This window comes from Sinohyriopsis cumingii, chromosome 15 (genome assembly GCF_028554795.1).
Source record: "Sinohyriopsis cumingii isolate HCF-2022 chromosome 15, ASM2855479v2, whole genome shotgun sequence".
Classification (NCBI taxonomy): Eukaryota; Metazoa; Mollusca; class Bivalvia; order Unionida; family Unionidae; genus Sinohyriopsis; species Sinohyriopsis cumingii.
Window position 1 is genome coordinate 100135012 of NC_142975.1, and position 19415 is coordinate 100154426.

Genomic DNA, 19415 nt, shown 5'->3' on the forward strand with positions numbered 1-19415 from the left:
AGCATTTTTAAATACCATGTGAATAACATTGCATAACCATGTGGCTGTTGTGGCAATGTGCACCGTAATTAATAAAAATAATTAAGTGTTGATTTCGCGGAGTTTATTGGTAATGGCATATAGTATGGTCGTAATATATGAGGATTATTACAATCGTCAGGTAACTGAAAATTGTCTTTTTTCCTCTTTGAGAAAGCTACAAAATAAAAACCACCCTGAATAAATACGGTCTTGTACACTGACAAAATTGTGTTTCATCTTTTCTCTCACGCGTGCGATTGCGCTCACGTGTATTAACTAAAACGTGATTTCAAGTTCTTTATTTTTTATTGCAATTTGATAATGAAATTATTGTTGCTGTGAAAATACAAATTACACATAATTTATTGACGATGTGGAATCATATCGTTGCATACAATTTACCAATAAATAATACCTATAACTATTACATGTTCAAACCATCTTAATCGTTTTGCCAACATTACACAACATAACAGCTACATATAATATAAACGCAGAGGAACTTGCATACCAAGACATAATCCTCTCCCTCTCTCTCTCGTTCACTAATAACAACACAAATATTTTGAGCACTTTATTTTTAGCGTAATTATACTCTTGAGTTGAAAGCAGAATGTGACAAAAAATATACGTTTATTTGTACGTTTGTTTCGTTAGTTTGTCGAGAAGAAATTGTTCAGGTACGATCCTTTCATTGTTTTGTACACGGTCAGTAGGGCCAAATGATCATTATTTATTTTACATATAATTTTTCGTAGACTCAAATTAATTATTATTTTGTTACATATAATTTTTCGTACAGAGAAATTAATACTTTTTGTCGAGTATGAAACATTACATTAAATACGGTAGTGGACAAAGAGTTAGAGAAAGAATTAGCAATGTTAAGCTGTTAAGTTTCTTGGAAGTTTTCTAATTCAGCTTATTCCTGACATACATATTTATCATTCAAGTTTTTGTAATTCAGCTTATTCCTGACATATATATTTATCATTCAAGTTTTCTAATCCAGCTTATTCCTGAAATAAATATTTATCATTCAAGTTTTGTAATTCAGCATATTCCTGAAATAAATATTTATCATTCAAGTTTTCTAATCCAGCTTATTCCTGACATGAATATTTATCATTCAATTTTTCTAATTCAGCTTATTCCTGACATAAATATTTATCATTCAGATTGTAAGGAATTGAAACCTATTATATCAAATCCAGATCAGCAAAGAGCAACTATGAGCACAAGTAGAAAAGACAGTATCTTTCTGGAACAGAACAAGATGCAGTGCAACAAGGAAACCCCATCATTTCAGTCTCAGAAATATTGTGAGGGGAATATAGTTTGTGGCCCAAATTATAAGAGCTTTTATGCAAAGAAAGTCTTCTTCAGGCATAGAGATAAATGCCACTTGAACAAATGTGCATTTTCAAAATCAATTCCAATGGCAATGCTAGCTACTGAAGGTGATACAGTACATACCAGCTTTCAAGACCTGTTGAACTCTTTTAGGACAGAAGAAGTAGGATATGTTTGTCACAACAATTTACTATAAAGCTGATAGGAGCAGGTTTGTGAGAACAAACAAAACCCAAGCAGAAACAACAATAGATGTGAGAAAAGGTGTTCGCTCAGACATCAGAACATTTTGATGTCTGTATGTAGAATTAAAATCTTTTCAGAAAAATGAATGCATATAATCTGTAAAAATGTTCAACAGTGAAAAAATAAATTGTCTTAAAAGAGCTATTTACATAACAAGAGACAAAGAAGATTCCAGCATCAAGTATGGCTTAAAAGACGATATCTACTTCTTACTGAAAACAAGTGCGGGAATCTTGAAAGGAGAAGCATTGCAGGGTAAACAGGTGAAGTAAAGGCAAAGGAATTGGACTTCTTTGTCTCAGTTTTAAAGTTGACCAGACGAACAGTTTTTGGTGATGCAAGATATATGATTACCCAAAGTAGGCAAGAAAGGCTTAGATTGCCAAATAGACTACCAGATGATGAACCAGTGGAAAAGCTTCGAAAATACACACTGGAAGTAATAACAAAACACAATGAAGGCAAATTTGATTTCAATGGAAAAAATGACTTTGTAGAAATGCAATGCAGTTAGTTCCAGGCTCTTGAGGTGGAAAACCCAGCAGATTGAAGACTGATCACTGGTGCAATAGATGAAGAATTTGGATTATCTTTTACCAGTTGAGAAGAAAGTGTGTTGTGATATAGAGGTCACATTCATCAGGGAAAATGGAACCAACTTGCACCATGTTTGATACCTGTCGATTGCATGAAAACAATGGACATACGCTGTGACAGAAGTATTCGTAAGGATGCAGGTATTTGATAAACAAATGAATTCATCTTTCCAAACACTGTCATCACCAATCCATGTAATTGGATGGGACTGCATAGATTACATGTGTAAAAAGTCTGGAATTGAAAATTCAAATATCAATGACAAACAGCAGAACTAGGTTAAGTACTATGTATGCAGCACTTTAAGTCAGTCAGAAGACAACCTATTTTACCAGCACATTGTTCATACAAAGGAAATGAATGAAAATGTCTACCAACGACCATTGCTAGTTATGACTATCGCCAAAGTGGGATTGCATTTGCAGAGTTTTGACAACGATTAGTACCTCGGTCTTTTTAAAGTGTAGTAATCTGGAATAAATTCAAGTGGCACTAATAACAAGTCACACACTCTTGCTTAGTACGGCACATTAGTAGTATTATATTAAACTTTGAACACCCCTCCAAGTGATACCAATATAAGTTCAACAAATAGCACTACCAGTGTCATCCCATGTAAAGAGGCCACCATTCCCACAGGGATTGCGAACCAAGCTACTTCAGTTGACACTGTTAGTCACCCTCTCAGTGACATAGCTAATATGACCAATCAAGCAGGTATATGTTTTAAGTTTAAATAAACTGCTAGGACTATATTTTAACTTTTAAACTTGTTGCGTCTACAGTTTAAGTGTGGGTGAATCAAGAGATATACATTTGTGACACTTCCAGAGCTATTTGCTGCTGTGATTTTCAGATAACTGTGTCAGTACGACAGGTAGCTTGCTGTTTTAGACAATATTAACTATTATAAAACCAAAGAAAATAGAAACCTGGGCTGTCTACATCTTGCACCCAAAGACGATAAATCTCACATGATGACATAGTAAATATTGACAAGAAAGATGAATATTAAACATGACCAAATCTGGTATTTTGTGATATTAAATTCAATATGAAATACGAATATAATGATATGGACAGCTCACTAAAATATCATCATATAAAACACCTCTCCCTCGATGCCTCACACACGACAGGGTCCACAAACACAAACTGCAATCTAAGCGAGTTCGCGATTTACCGAGGCACCTCCAAAAACTGAAAACAATCCGCTTATTCTTTGAGAAAACCGCGGGTAGGGTGTATTGAACTTTGCTGTTTAATGACTCAATCCTCGTTTATTAATCACGATAATAATTGTTAATGACCCGCTTTTCTAATGAAGTTGTTCGAGATATTCTGTATAAAGAAGATTCATTTTCAAAATGTCCAACATGTGAAAGATCATTCAACTGGTTTCAACAACCATCACGTGTGAGCAAAAGCGGGTGGTTTGTACTTGGGTAAGGAATAAAGCTATTTATTTGTGGTCATAAGGTAAATCTTTAATATAGTTTTGATGGTTGACTGACTTGTCGCAGCTCTTTCAATACATGATTGGTTATTGTATGCCAAAAAAATCGGAACTAAGTGTCATTCCCAAGAACACATCAATGCAGCTGCTCTAGATTGACCTCAGTTGTTATCAAAAATCTGTGACCTTTCGAGTATGATTCTGATGCTGTTAAGTGAGCTGATGCCATAGACTTGGACTTTTGTTATGAAAACTTGCTGACCATGATTAAACCAAAGTAACCTAAGATAGACTAATGAAATGTAGGCATGTTTGTAAACATATGTAGGCAACATTGTTTGATTTGCTTCCCTGTTGGAACATTCTGTCACATTTTTATGATTTTTTTAAACATTTTAGACTTTGACTTTTTATAGTGCAAAAACAAATAGTGTTGGTTGTCAAACAGTGGCATAAACAATTGTTTTATATCACTAAAGGTGAATAATACAGCTAGATACACAAGCTCAATCACCTGTGTTTCTCTCCTGCTCACTAATTTGCCTATCTATACATGCATTCATCACAGAATGAGCAACAAAAAAACATCTTACCACATACAAAATTCTGCATTATTTTGAATTGGGGAAAAAAACATGATATGAATTTGTCATTGCTATTTAGAAAATTAGGGGAGTAAGGAGAAAAAAGAGACATGTTTAATTTACACAGTGTATTGGCCACTTGTACCCATGTTGTAATTACTCAGTTACACTTCACTTTGCAAATAATGTTAAGTGAATAATGCACATTACTGTCAGCGACCTGGTTGGTGAAAATAGGTGCCTATGACTGAAAAAAGTTAAACCAGAAACTACATTAATTTTTATGAACAACAAATGTGCTGCATGAAGTGCACACCTGTATCAACAGTACTTAGCAGATGGTTACTGGGTGCAAGAGTGGTGACAAGGGAAGTTCTGCAAAGGGCCATCAAATCAAACAGCCACATGAACCGTATATATTCATATAGTTACATATGTAAAGTTGTCAGAAGGTTTTTTTGTTGTTATTTTGCTGCAGCTGGTTTGTTTTATTTTCAAAGGATGCTTTGATCGATGCAATGTTTTGAACAATTGGTGATACCTGAACATAACATGATGTGCTGTGAGTCTACATTTTCATGTCCATGCTATCTGTTTATGCAGCTTTTTTTACAGTGATATGCTGTAGTTCATTTTTTCATCCAATCCATTTATTCATCCTTGCATTTATTGGACTCCCTGGTATAAATGAATATTTGATTTTGTGACATCTGCTTGTTTTGTGAATGAGTGATCGAGTGTCCATATATTTTCTAACACTGAACAAAAACATGTTTTTTTATAAAGTTGTTTCAAGGAAATTATCAGAATTATTGAAGTTAAACAATATTGGGATGAAGTGTATTGTTGCTGATCGACTGATCTTCAAAGATTTAAAATAAAGTTATTCGTACATGATAATGGAATATAAATAACGTTTTTCCTACGTAATTTATCAACACGGTGATATACAATCATCGAAACTGGTTTCAGCATTTTATAGTCTAGTATTAATTCATGCAAACTGCAAAGCAAACGTAATAAATATGAAAAATGAATCAGAGAGGGAGAGAGAGGACTTTCAGATATATAAACCGTTTGGATTACAAGTTCATTAGAAACACTGCGAAAACATGCTCAACACCTGCACGATTGTTGTCTAGTACAATGCTTTTTAGATGCAGTAGTATTTTATGGTCTCTGTCATTCACGTAAAACGGCAGTGGAGCAATGCATATTGAAAAGCGAAATCAAAGCACAATAAAGACAGAACACAACTAATGAACATGAAGAGCAAGAAAAAACCATGCAACAACTACAGAAAATTTGTGTACCTTAAATGCATCTTCTTGGAACCCTCGTGTCAATCCATCCATCCTTCTATCCATTCATCCCGCACACTCATATTAATTCAAACTAGTCCTGTTTTCAATGAATTGCCATCAATTTTTTAAATATTATAGGCATCACGCCATGATGATCATATAGACAAATGACTTTGTTCCGCAAATTTAATAGGAGTTCTCATTTCTTACTTGCAACTAAATTCCTTGTATGACAAAGTCTTCTAAACATAATTAATTTTCATTTTTTCAGTGGATTGCTATGAAACTTGGTAACTATTGTAGACATAAACTCATGATGTGCATATCAACCAATAACTTTGCTCTTTAATTATTGTCATTTGTATTAATTTAGCTAAATACAGTGTATGTCATAATCTTGTAAATGCAAATAGTCTGTTTCTGATGGATCGCTGTGAAATTTGATAATATTATGTTCATCATACGAAGATGCACGTGTCAACAAACTATTTTCCTCCTGAAACAGTTGCTGGAATTATTATCTTTTACATGTTGACTGATGTAGTGCCTAAATGAAGCTTGTGAATGGAACTCATGTCAAAGTTTTAATTTCATCTCCATAAAAGATAATTTAAAAATGCACATTTCATCAAATTACTGCCGTCCTGCAATTTTTGTTGTTCGATTATTGTCCTTTTTTCTTATAATGACAGCTTCTTGTGTATATGACTAGTCCTGAAGTTTTTGTAACATCACCATGAATGTTGGGTACATATAATGTAAATATGGTGCAGATATCAAAACCTATTTGACCTTGTGTTCCAGTGAGGTCATAGCATGTATTTTTGTCCTTGGCCATAACGTAGATCTCCATATACAATATGAATCTTCTCCACACTTTCTCCATATGCTTATGGAGTGGTATGTCATCAGTCCATCCATTAGCACAAGCTTATTATCGCTACTCTTCCTAAACTACTCCAGGAATGCCAAATAACTTTACACTATGGCTACCACAGATTCCATCTTAAACATTTATATCTGCTCCTACTGAATAGATGAACGTCTTTTCACTATAAAACTTCTTGTGATACAAGTTGGACCTAAAGGAAAATGGTGACGATCTGGAATCCAATAGTACCACCACAACATCCATCTTGACAATCTTGTCATCACTACTTATTCTGACCAAAAAAAATATTACGATGGAGTTTTCTCTAAAAGTATTCTAGTTGGTTCTAAATTAAAATGGTGTTACCTGCACATACCATATGGCCACTGCAGTGGTCATCTGGAAATCTTATTGCTGGCCATCCTGAATGGATAATCGTACAGTACAAAACTGCTTTGAACGACCATCTGTCACTTCCGACCACAATCATAATACACGGATCGATTTTATTATATAAACGCTCTTTTATTAGGGACCATCTGCTGAAGGTGACTAGCGACCGAGATGTCTTGGTAAAATATGCATTTCGACACTGTTATGAACAACCGCATCGCATAAACGAGGACAGAATCCACCAATCTTTATTTAAAAAAGGGATTGGTGCTTCCGGTAATAGATGCTACATTCCGTAAACCAGGCTAATGTCCATGTCACAAATTGCCGTTGGAGTGCTGAAGTTGAGGTAGTGGTTGCTTATATTGTTTATCTTAATAGGTAATCCGTATTGCTGGGGGTGAATAAGGTCATTGTCTATTAAATCAGCAAAGGAGAATCTTTTCGGGTTTCGATTGATTGTGTTCAAGACTTGTGATATTAGTTGTATTACCACCAAGTTAATTGATTACACCCAATCACAAAGCTGTCGTCTATTCAATTTGCTCTGTACGTGTTACACACTCTGTTTATACAGTTAGTTCCTGTATGCCATATTTGAATGAAGCCCTTTACTTTTGTCTCTGAGTAAACTGTTCTCTTTCTGAATGAGATAACTGTTAATTTTGATTTCATTAAGTGTTAGATATGCAATGCAAATGTATAGATTTTTCATATTTTCTTACAGCCCAGTCAAAACTGTCTTTACGTTCGATATTAAAACTGAGCACTAATAATTTTAACACCTAGAACCTTACTAACAATGGACGAACATCTCACTAAAATGAAACACATTTTAAGGCTGGGAAAATAATTACTGTAACTAAATGAAGTGAAAACGTCAGGAAAACAAATGTATGGTGTTATACAAGAAAACGAGTAATTCAAAAACGATTTCATATAATAACATATTTGATCTTCAAAAGTAAACGCGATTGCATGTTAATGGTAGAAGCATATCTTTATTGCTATATAATTTGGTTTGTGGATGAATGCATACAATATTTTAGCAAGAACTCTTAATAAAGAATATAATATATGTATAGTGATTGTGGTTATTGTTCTTGAAACTGGTCTTTTGTACAAACCTGCTATGAGAGACGACCTGTCTTGAGAGAAGAATTTTTGTTGGCAGAAGGGTCGGTCTCTCATAACAGGTTTCACTGTATTAGCATTTCTTAAACCAAATGACGTCTTGTAATATCTATTTGGTCCTAAATGAAAAAGTTGCTATACAGACATCCTATATAGCTGCTGCAATTACCTTTTATAAAATCTCGTTATCACTATTATTATGACATGTTCTTATCTTGAATTCCTGGAAATTCATTTTCGTCAGTGGTACATCAGTCCCTGAGGATCTCTTGTTTTTCATACGGAAAACATAACACTGAACTGGGCCATTGTATTATGCAGGAAAACACGGAGTGTATGTCTTTCCTATTTTTCACAGTGGCATACAAATGTGGCATGTGGACTTACAATTCAACATGGGCAGAAATCAGAATTTACACCCGCATTAGACTCCAGTATACATATTTTTTTAAAAATTGGAGCATTAAAACATAGAAGTATATATATTTTATAAGAATGCCACATACAACATTTCTTAAATGCATTTAGTCTTATAATGTCAATCTAACTACCATATTGTGAAGTTTGAAAGCACAGGTCAGCTAAATTCTGATTCTTGGTAAACTTTGGTGAGTTTTAAGTGCTTTGAGTCTGATCCTTAGGTTACAGATGGGTATCAAGAGTCACGTTAAAATGTTTGTGTCGAATGGTAACAAAATTCGAGTTTTGCTTTTAAATAAATAACGAGGATAATAATTTTCTCTTATATAATGGCATGGGGGAAACAAACTTGGTTGAGGGTGTTGAAGGTTCAATATACTACTTTTGCTGTCCAGCTTCACTAAGAAATATTAGTTCGACCAAATAATATTCACTATATTTGCGATATATTTGTCCTATATGGATATTCAAATGCATTTTGAGCAGAGTTTCTATTTAGTGTATTCCAATGGATTTGGACAAAGGTCAAGACTTTGCGGGGAGGTTGAAAGACGGTAATATAAGCAATTGACGGCGAAAGGAAGTATCTATCTGATGCACTTACTTAATTCGAAGGATCTAGACTGCTCTCGTTGGCAACAGTGATTATGTACATGCATATTTGGTCCATGATTCTGGGAAGGCCTCTGATTTTTAGCTCTACTGGTCACAGTCTTGTTGGATGGCCTGTTGTCCATGGTCCACCTGTGAGCAGTCGTTTATTATCGTTTCTCGTAATTGATCTCGCATGAAAACACCTATGAAGGATTTTAGTTCTAGTCGTTTATCAGCATCAAGTAAATCAAAATTTGATGCTGGAATAATTAACTTAGAGTTTTCAGTTTTCTTTTTCTGATATAAATTCCTGGAAGCCTCAGATCTTTTCATGATAGGTTCCCGGTAATCTCAGACCGGTTCCTTGTTTTTAATCCTCGTCCTGTTGCTTTCTTTAATGCCATTTCAGCAGCTATTCCAACAGCACCTAACACAGCTGCCTTTGCTACGGCTGGAGCAGCTGCAGCTATTAATGCTGGTAACACAGCAAGAATCGGAAATATACCACATGTTTTAACTATCTCTTTAATAGCAACCGGAGCAAGAACAAGTTGAACTCTAGGTTTTGATTTCAGTGCTTTATTGAAGTGTTTAATGTGTGTCTTAGTTTGTGATAGTTTATTTGGACCACCACTAGAAATCTGATCTTGCTTCAACGTTATTTCGGTTCCACATTTTTTGCGGAATTTGATTGAAGTCTTTTAATCTGACCGAGAGTCAAAGCAAAACTAAAATGAGTGTATGACATTTTATGATAATACTCGTGTTTCTACAGAACAAGATTTTCCACTGGTGCATCAAAGACTCACATTCGACCACTACCACCTTCAAGTAACATTGCTTTGTCACTGAGTATAACCGCGATTGCTCTGTAAGGACCATACACAACTGGTGGGCCAGCCACGAGAATTGGCGGTATATCAACTTGAGCTATGAAGTGTATATCAACAACAGATTGCTTGGATAAATCAAGATGCTGCAGCGAAAGGTAATAAATCGGATACAGATTTGTAAAATCTGTGATATTTGCAGCCCAGTATCTATACTTTGATCACGTCCCATCAACGTCATCAAACGATGATATGAGCGTGCCACATGATTATGTTCATAATTTAATATTATATCTTCGGATGGTTCTTGTTGTCCGTTTATTCTCAACGAAACTCCGGAAACTTTTAAAATATCAAATATCATATGAGAACGTTCTTGATTATTTATCCGATCAGCATTTTGATACGCAATGAAAATATGTTGTAGCGCAGAAAAGCCTTGTTATGATGTTGTATGCCAAGTAAATAAACCCTTAGCAGTACTTTGAAAAGCATCTTTGCTTACAGTTAACCATGATAGCAATTTTTTACCACCTGTATCCATAAATGACAATATTTTTTGTTCATCTGCGATTGATGGAGTTAATACCGGCATTCACAATGAGAGTTTGTTATATTTACTTTACCAGCATCAGCAACACTAGCACCTCGCAAGATTGCATCATTATCATCACTTTTTCAAAACTGTGTGTTTAGTTCCAAAGATGACCTTTCTAACATTTCTGCAAAATCCGAAGATGTGAGACAGTGGAATTGCACATGACAAACTTCTATTATCTCCTGACAACATTGATCGACGTGTTGCAAATCCTAAGTTGTAAGTTGTATTAACTTTTCCCATAATATCAAAGCAACACCTGGTCTAACTTCATGTTCAAAATCAACTGGTTGTGGATCGACTGCATGCAGTACCCTGTGCTGTCCGTATTTTAGTATATTGAACATGATTAGCGTTGTCGGTAATATCTTTAGCGAACATACTTTTGGACCGGCTGATCTTGTATAATCATCAGAACATCCCGCTGAACCAATTATTGTTGTAGCAACATCGACATCCTTTTGAATTAATTCAATATTTTTTCCATCAATCATGTAGGTAACGCTATCAAGCAGTGTCATGATCCCGTTGTTGACAAAACCAACTCGTAAATTGTCAGCGTATGGTGTATTAGCCACAACATTCGTTACACGTTCATCTTCTACTTCAATAAATGCATTAGCGGGTAAGAAATATCTACTTGTATCCTGAACTTGAAGCTCGATACGACCTCGTTGATTTGGTTGTCTTGCATCACAGGAATAAAATTGATAATCACGTACTGATTCATCTTTGAGGACCGGTGCATCGATGTCAAATGCTGGGTCGGATACGCATTTAGTAATTTATTATACACTTTCGATTTAAATCAAAGTCGCGCTGACTTTGTCAAACGAGGACGAAGTCCACTTCCTGCTATTAAATTCGCAGTAATATTACTTTGTACTTCATCAGATCCCTGATCCATCAATTCTGCTAGTTTTTTATTTGCGGCTTGATTTATCATTTTACTGACGTCTGCAGGCATAACTTCTTATTAATCGTTCTAGTCTTTATTTGATTGCCGAGAACGCTTCATCAGCAATATTAACGATTGCACCAGGAGGTTTTTCACGAAGTACATCAATAGCTTTCATATATAACTGTTTTGCAACAGGTGCTACTTTTGGGGCTAACCTTCTAAATAACACTGAACAACATCAGTAAGTCCATCTCCGTAAATCGCTGTGTAGGTTGGTCATCGTGAGTTTACTGCTCTGACCATTACTGATCGATGCTGACTATTGTGTACGATCATCTTATTTTACTTGTTATTTATCTAGTCATGGTGACAACTAGTCACTATAATCATCAACGAGTTCATCGATAAGTTCTCGGTAAACGCCGATATCCATGATGCCACATTGGAATAACCGCTGACAAATATCAGCTGCTTCAATAATTATTTCCGGAGAATTATTACCAGCTCGTTTTCCTCCTATCAGGATTTATAGTCGTTGTACGTCATCGAGGATATTATCAGGACAAACAAGACCACTTTCAGTAAAACCAATTCCGGTTGCTCCTTCTTCATCTGTTGTTGTTTCCGCCCTTTTTCTCAAAGAGTTTTAAGGGAGATCTTTCAATTTTTGCCTTTATAGTATCTCTTCAGACCTTTTAAGTTCCGACATCAACTTTTGCGCTGCGGTGAAGAAGATTGTTGTTGTTGTAACTGTTGCTGCGGTGGTGAAGGTTGTGGTTGCTTATTAAGATCTTTATCAAGTCTTCTTATTTTTTAAACAAGTGTATCAAATTTAAAATCATCATGTCTGACTTGTTTTTTGTAGTAATGTTCACGATATATCCATTTAATAAAATTCTCATCATTTACGGTTTCATAACCGTTTTTTAATACTTTAGATTTATCATACACACCAATTAGTATTTTCGCAGGGAAATCATGTTCTCTAGTATTTTTAATATCCTCAATAACCTCTTCATTAAATTGTTTAATCAATTCATTGTTTTCTTTTCTTGGTTTAGGTGCAAGTTCTTTTTTCAAAGACGAATATATATATATGAAATTTGAATGTTTCGCAATGCTTGTGTAAGGTAAAGATATCCGTCTGGAAAGGTAAACCACTGGGGTTCAAATCTAACCAATGATAAACAAGTTTTGTTATTCCTTTTGTTGTTATCTGCTGTTTTACATTGAATAAGGAAGGAGCATTTTTCGTAACTACTGATCTTTTATGTGCAAATATACAAAAAACACGTGTTTGTTTGATGATGATATTTGATAGCGCTAAATGAACCAACTATATTGTGTTTGTAAGCGTATTAAATGCTTTAAAGTAAACATGTGTTATTATCTTGTATTCAGGTTTGAATGTCCAGTCATTTCCTATCGGTTTATATGAAAAGAGTTTATTCTGAATTGGACGATCTTACTTTGGAGTGGTGGTGAGCGCACTGCCCCCTACCTACAAACACCTTTTTCAGTCTCAATAACCATCTGAAAATATGGCATGTATGCCATTATAAGGCCCGCATCCATCTGTCGACAGTTGCCTCTAACCATCCTGGAGTCCATATTCTGATCCAATTTCAGTTAAACATGAAATATAGGTTTTTATCATCAAAATCTCCGAAAATTTCAATAATAAGTAAGATGCATGCATATTAATGAGTTTATCTTGCACCCAGTTGGCTAAACGTGTTACCACTCTGTAGGCCACATATTTGTTTATCTGATTTTGATCAAAATTGGAATATATCCTTATTCCATTAAGATCTCTCACAAGATTTTTAATGACCAAGATCCATGCATGCTAATAAGGTGAACATGCATTTGATTGGTTGAGCATGTTACCACCAATGAAAGCTATGTTTTTTTATCTTATTTTAATCAGAATTGCAATAGGGGTTTATATCATTAGGATCTTGGATGGAAAAATAAGAGCTACATATATTAATCAAATAATCATTCATCTGATTGTCTTAGATTGTTACCAATCTGAAGGACACATTTCTAGTCCCATTTTGATTAGGTTTGGAATATATGCTTAAATCATCAAGATTTTGGTCAACAGTGGCAGATACAGGAATATTGTTGGAGAGTGTAAACAAGTTGGCGTAGGGTCAGTAGGATGGAAACTATGATGGTGGCCCAGGAGGCAAAGGCCCTGGAAAGTCCTGCATTATACGTGTTTCCAGGATATAATTTTAACCATCTATAAATTAAAATAAAATACTCTTGGAAATGTTTCAGTTCTTCATGCTCATTATTGTGGAGGTGGGGGTGCATGTCGTTAAAGGTTAAGTTCAAATTAACAATAAGTGAGATCCACGCATATTAAGATGATGATCTTGCATCAAAAAGGCTGATCTTGTTACCTCTCTGAAAGCCGTTTTCCTGATTAGATATTTATCTGACAAGGGTTTTAATCATCAAGATCTTGAATAGAGTTGGCATTGAGTAAGATCCACACAGATAATCCTTTGCATTGATTGGCTGACCTTGTTACCACTCTGGAGGCCAGATTTCTGATCTGATTTTGATAAAACTTGGAATATATGCATATATCTTCCAGATCTCATATGGATTTGATGGTGAACGAGATCAACGCACATTAATAAGGTGAACTTGCACCTGTTTGGCTGAATTTGATACTACTATGGATATCATATTTCTGATCTGATTTTAATCAGACTTGGAATACCTAGTTATATCATTAAACTCTTGCACAAGTTTGATAATGAGTGTGATGAACACATATTGATGAGTACTGTCTACTCTGGCAAAAATTCATTTTCCCTATTTTAATAACTGCTAAAGTTACCGGTAGTGTACTTTGGACTATTTCAACTTCTTTTCACGAGCAAGTGGTATCAGCAATTTTGATCAACTGTCTTCTTTCGGCAGCCTGTTGTTTCTCTAATGAGACATATTAAGAAATTTTAGTCACAGTAAATGAAAGTTGCATAGAGGTATGTCAACATTTTCTGCACTGAACTTGTTGCAAATGCAAGCAACTTTACCTTGTACCAGTCACGGTTTCAGAAGTATTTAATAACCAGAGCAGAACCATAAATATCAAACAAGTGTTATTATTTGTACAATTTAATGTTGGTAATGTAGGTGAAATATTGAAATAGTGAGCATTTAAACAGTCCTTTTGAATAATTATTGTGCATTTCTTCCACAGGGCAGTATGTGTTGGTCCCAAAGTCGGACACAAGCCCCCACAGCCCAGTCCGTGAGGAAAAATGGGCTTTTTAAAAATGCATATTGCATTTTCTCAACAAAGCAACCAATATTATGCTAAAGACAGTTACACTACACATACCACACTTATTCTTGAGATGTCATTGAAAAACTGTACATGTTGAATAGAAACAGAACATATCAGGTTCATGGTGGTCAAAGGGTACAATGTTCTCTTCTTCCAACACTTAGATGTACATTTTAATTGCTCTTTATCTACCTGTATGTTTATAATCTATCATATTTTGATTGTATATCTACCTACCAGTAAAATATATCTTTCAGATATGGCATACACACATATATAGATACGCAAGGTCCTCAAATGACAATGTTTGTTATACTAGAACAACAAATGAGTTCAAGTGACTATTTACCAACTCAATGTGTCAGTCATCAGGCATGAGGTGTCCAAAAGTAGCCCATACAGTTATTTCGCCATCATATTTTGACAATTGTTTAAACACCATACAGCCACAAAGTGTAAGATAGCAGGGGCATGAAAGCTGTTTTCATGGACTTACCAAATGCCTATGCTTCAACAATTGTTTAAGGATAAATACTGACATTACATCTAATCCATACATCATGCACTTTATAACTAGGTTGTGTGGCAGTGTCAGTACCTATTAGACCTTTAAAATAAAATACTTGATTTTCTTTGTCTTTGGAGGCTGTTGGTTTTCAGACACCAACAATTGTTTGCCGAAATGATTTATAATGCAGTATAATTTTGATGTGATATGTTACAAAACAATTTTTCATGAACTTAGTTTTCAAACACAATCTAAATAGAACTTGTGTTATTTTCAAGTAACATTCTCAGTGCATTTGACAGTAATTTAACAATTCAAAATTTATCTTAATCAGTCATGAATAGGAAAAGTGAGCTATTTTAAAAATGCATATTGTATTTTCTCAACATATCAACCATTATTATGTTAAAGATAGGAACACAATACTTACCACATTCATTCCAGTGATGTCACTGATAAAATGTATAGGTAGAATAGTGATGAAAAACGTCAGATTCACAGAGGTAAAAGGTTACAAAGCTCGCTCAGTCTTCTAACTGTAGTATAATGAATCAAGTGAATCTGCCTTGTAATTATTTCCTCATTTTGTTAGAAATGAATGAAAATAAACATTTTTTCTCACAATTTTCTTTCACCTAATCAAAGTTTATGTTACTTAGTGTTCTAAAACATTTAGTTTCCCCACAATTGGAAATATTTCAGGCACAATACTGCCACAAAACATTGTATCAACAACAGCAAGATAGGCTGATTAGCTTATTCTTTTTTCATAGCCTAACATTAATGTATGAGTTTATTGAGAAAATCATACATAATGATGTGAAAACGAGAAAAGCAACTGCACAAATGTTCATCTTTTTTTTTAGGTTCCACTCTACAGTTTCGTAGTTTGCACAGGGTTTGACTTTTTAAAGCAATATAATTTACCAGGTTTTCCTCATTGGTTATACTGGCTTTTTAAAAAAGACCTTTTATACTTGATGTATGATTAAAATAATGTTATATTTCCATTGTTTTGGTGTATGATTGTTGGGTGTAAATAAGGTTATAACGTATACAGTTTGGCCTTATTTCAGATATGCACCTCTCAAAGGACTATTATCTCCGCTTGGTCACCTTCATCTCCTGGACTTAACAGGTAAATTGAAGAGAAAAAAACTAACGTTACTTTTGTATGGCTCTACTGGTCACAGACTAGAGGAGCTTATGGGATGGTCTGTTGTCTGTCATCCATTCAACATCTGACTGTCTGTTAGCATGTTTGTTATCATTACTTCTCCTACACTACTCGGAGGATAGCCTTGAAACTTTACACACATTCACCCAATGATCTAGTTGGTCCTAAATGAAAATGGGTTTGCTTGGACATCCAATATCACTGCCACAGTGGCCATCTTGAAAGTCTTTCTATCACTACTATTCCTGAATGGATAGTCATACGAACACGGGGTTTCACGAAAAGACTTCTTATATTGTCAGGTTGGTCCTGAATAAAAATTGCACCTAACTGACATCCAATATGGCTGCCACAGTGAATACCTTGACAATCTTGTTATCGTTACTGCTCCTACATGGATGGACATATCAACATGGAAGTTTCACTAAAAGACTTCTTATGATGTCTGGTTTGTCATAAATAAAAATGGTTCTGATCCGACATCAATTATGGCCATCATGTCAGCCATCTTGAAAAATCTTATCGCTACTGTTCCTAGATGGATGGTTATATCAACATGTGGTTTTCACTAAAAAGACTTATTATGCTGTCTAGTTGGTCCTGATTGAAAATCGTGCCAATCTGACGTCAAATATGGCCACCATGGCAGCCATATTGAAAATCGTGTTATTGCAACTAATGCCGAATGGATGGTCATGTCAATGGGGTTTTCACTAAAAGACTTCTTAATTTATCTGGCTGGTCCTGGACGAAAATGATGCTGATCGGATGTTCAATATGGCCGCCACAGAGCCATCTTGAAAATATTGTTATTGATCCTCCTCCTGAATTTAAAGTCATATCTTGAAAATATTCTTATCTTTACTCCTCTCCAATGGATGGCTATATAAACATGGGGCTTTCACCAATATAATTCTTACAATACCTTGTTGGTCCTAAATGAAAATGGTGCTAGTCGTATATCCAATATGGTTGCCACGCTGACTGTCGTAAACATCGTAAGTCTTTTAGTGAAAACCCCATGTTGTACGGATGATGATTGTGATGGGGTTTTCACCAAGTCCTAAATGAAACTGGTATCAGTACTGCATCAAAATATAGCTATCACGACGATTGACTTCAAATTTTGTTGTCACTATTCCACTTGAATGAATGATCATTATGACACGTGGTTTCCACCAATACACTTTTAAGAATGTCTACTTTGTCCTAAATGAATTTGATGCCAAGTTGACATCCAATACGAGTACCAAAGCCGCGAATTTTAAAGTCTTGTTATTGCTGAAGGATACGGGCGATGGTTTTGATATTCGACAGTTAAAATGGTACAATTTTCTTATCTTGAATTCCTGAAAAGTTATTTTGCCTAGTAGAGCATCAGTCTCATTGAGGTTATATTTTTATTTCATTTATTGCACGTTTAGAAGTTAGTATTGTCTACTGTCACAACATTAATTTTTCCTTATTTTAATAACTGCTAAAGTTTGTGTACATTTGAATATTTCATGTTCATTACTCGAGCACATGGGTGAAACCATTTTTCGATCCTCTATCTACCTTAGGTAGCATGCAGTTTCCCTCATGTCACATATAAAGACATTTTCAGTCACAGTAAATGGAAGCAGAATAGAGGTGTGTCAACATTCTCTCCATTCTGCTTGTTGCAAATACACCCTTCACCTTATACCAGTCCGGGTTTAAGAAGTAAATAATGCTAACAGAGCAGAAAGTTACATCTTTGTGGTTTCAGAATTCTTCATTGTGAACAAATGATGAAACCAGATATATAAAATAAATTTTAGAATACAAGATGCATACGTTTCAATAGAACAATTTAAAACATTAGCAAACCAATCCAACTTAGAGATGCAAATGAATAATATGTATCTTATAATTGAAGAAAATGTTTCAGATATAAATACTGTTAGGACAAATGTACAATTGTTGGCTAGCATAAACTATGTGTAATGTGGTAATGAAGGAGCAGAGTATAGTTGCACAATTGTATTTTATGTAAAGTCATGTCTTAGTTTATGAATATAATTACATCAGACACCAATCTGTCTACAAGTGCAGTGGTGTCAATCAGGTATCGTTGCACTTTATTTTGCCTTCCATATTGATTACATGTGTTTACAGTAACAGCTAAAACACAGACTGTTGAACGAGACCACCCTATATACCGTAAATGTATTATATAGTCCTACCCTTATTGTATCTTTAAAGTAAGGTTTGCACAACATACTACCTGGTGATCATAAAACTGTTTAAAAATATATTCGTATCCTCTATAAAATTGCAAACATTTATACAAAACGCCTTTACAATTTATTTTGAATTTCCAAATATATCATTTAAGTAACCTGAAAAGTAAGCTGTGAGATTAGTGTAACATTAAAGTGTATACATCTCATTATTAGAGTCAAAACAATACAAGGGGATACACTTTGCAAGTATGTATCAGAAAAGTATGCCCATCCAATAACTCTGTACGTACATTTACTATAATATATCAGTTTGACTAGTGTACTTCACTTCTGGAATTATAAAATATCAATGTTATTACACTAGCCGCCAGTGCTATAGTTCTTTTAAATTAGATATGTTGTGTTTTGTTTTATAATTGTTGGTATACTTGTGTTACTTGTGTTGAGATTGAAACAAAGCACTCTTCACAATACAATACAAATAAAGTTGTATACATCCTCAATTTATTCAAGTAAAGCGGCTCGAAAATGACGAAGTCGCCACGAAATATTTAGTAAGGTAATTTATCACCTAAATATGTGGAAGCATGTCAACAAAGCAGGGGTAGATGCTCATAGCCCATAAAGTAGCTTATCAAAGCGATATTTAGTAAATAATACCAGCTTTGTGCTGCCTTTTAATAAAAGAACCTAACGGCATAGATAAATTTAGATTGCCGACAAAAATATTAATTAATATTACATTTGTGCAAATCTGTGGTTGTATATGAATAGTAAGACTTATTTACCTCTAAGGAAAAATTAAGTATCGGCGACAAATGAAGAGTTATTTAACTTGATACCTACACATTTTATATACTGTTGGATAGCTTAGACTTATGCTTTATAGCTTTAGTATTATCTCCAAT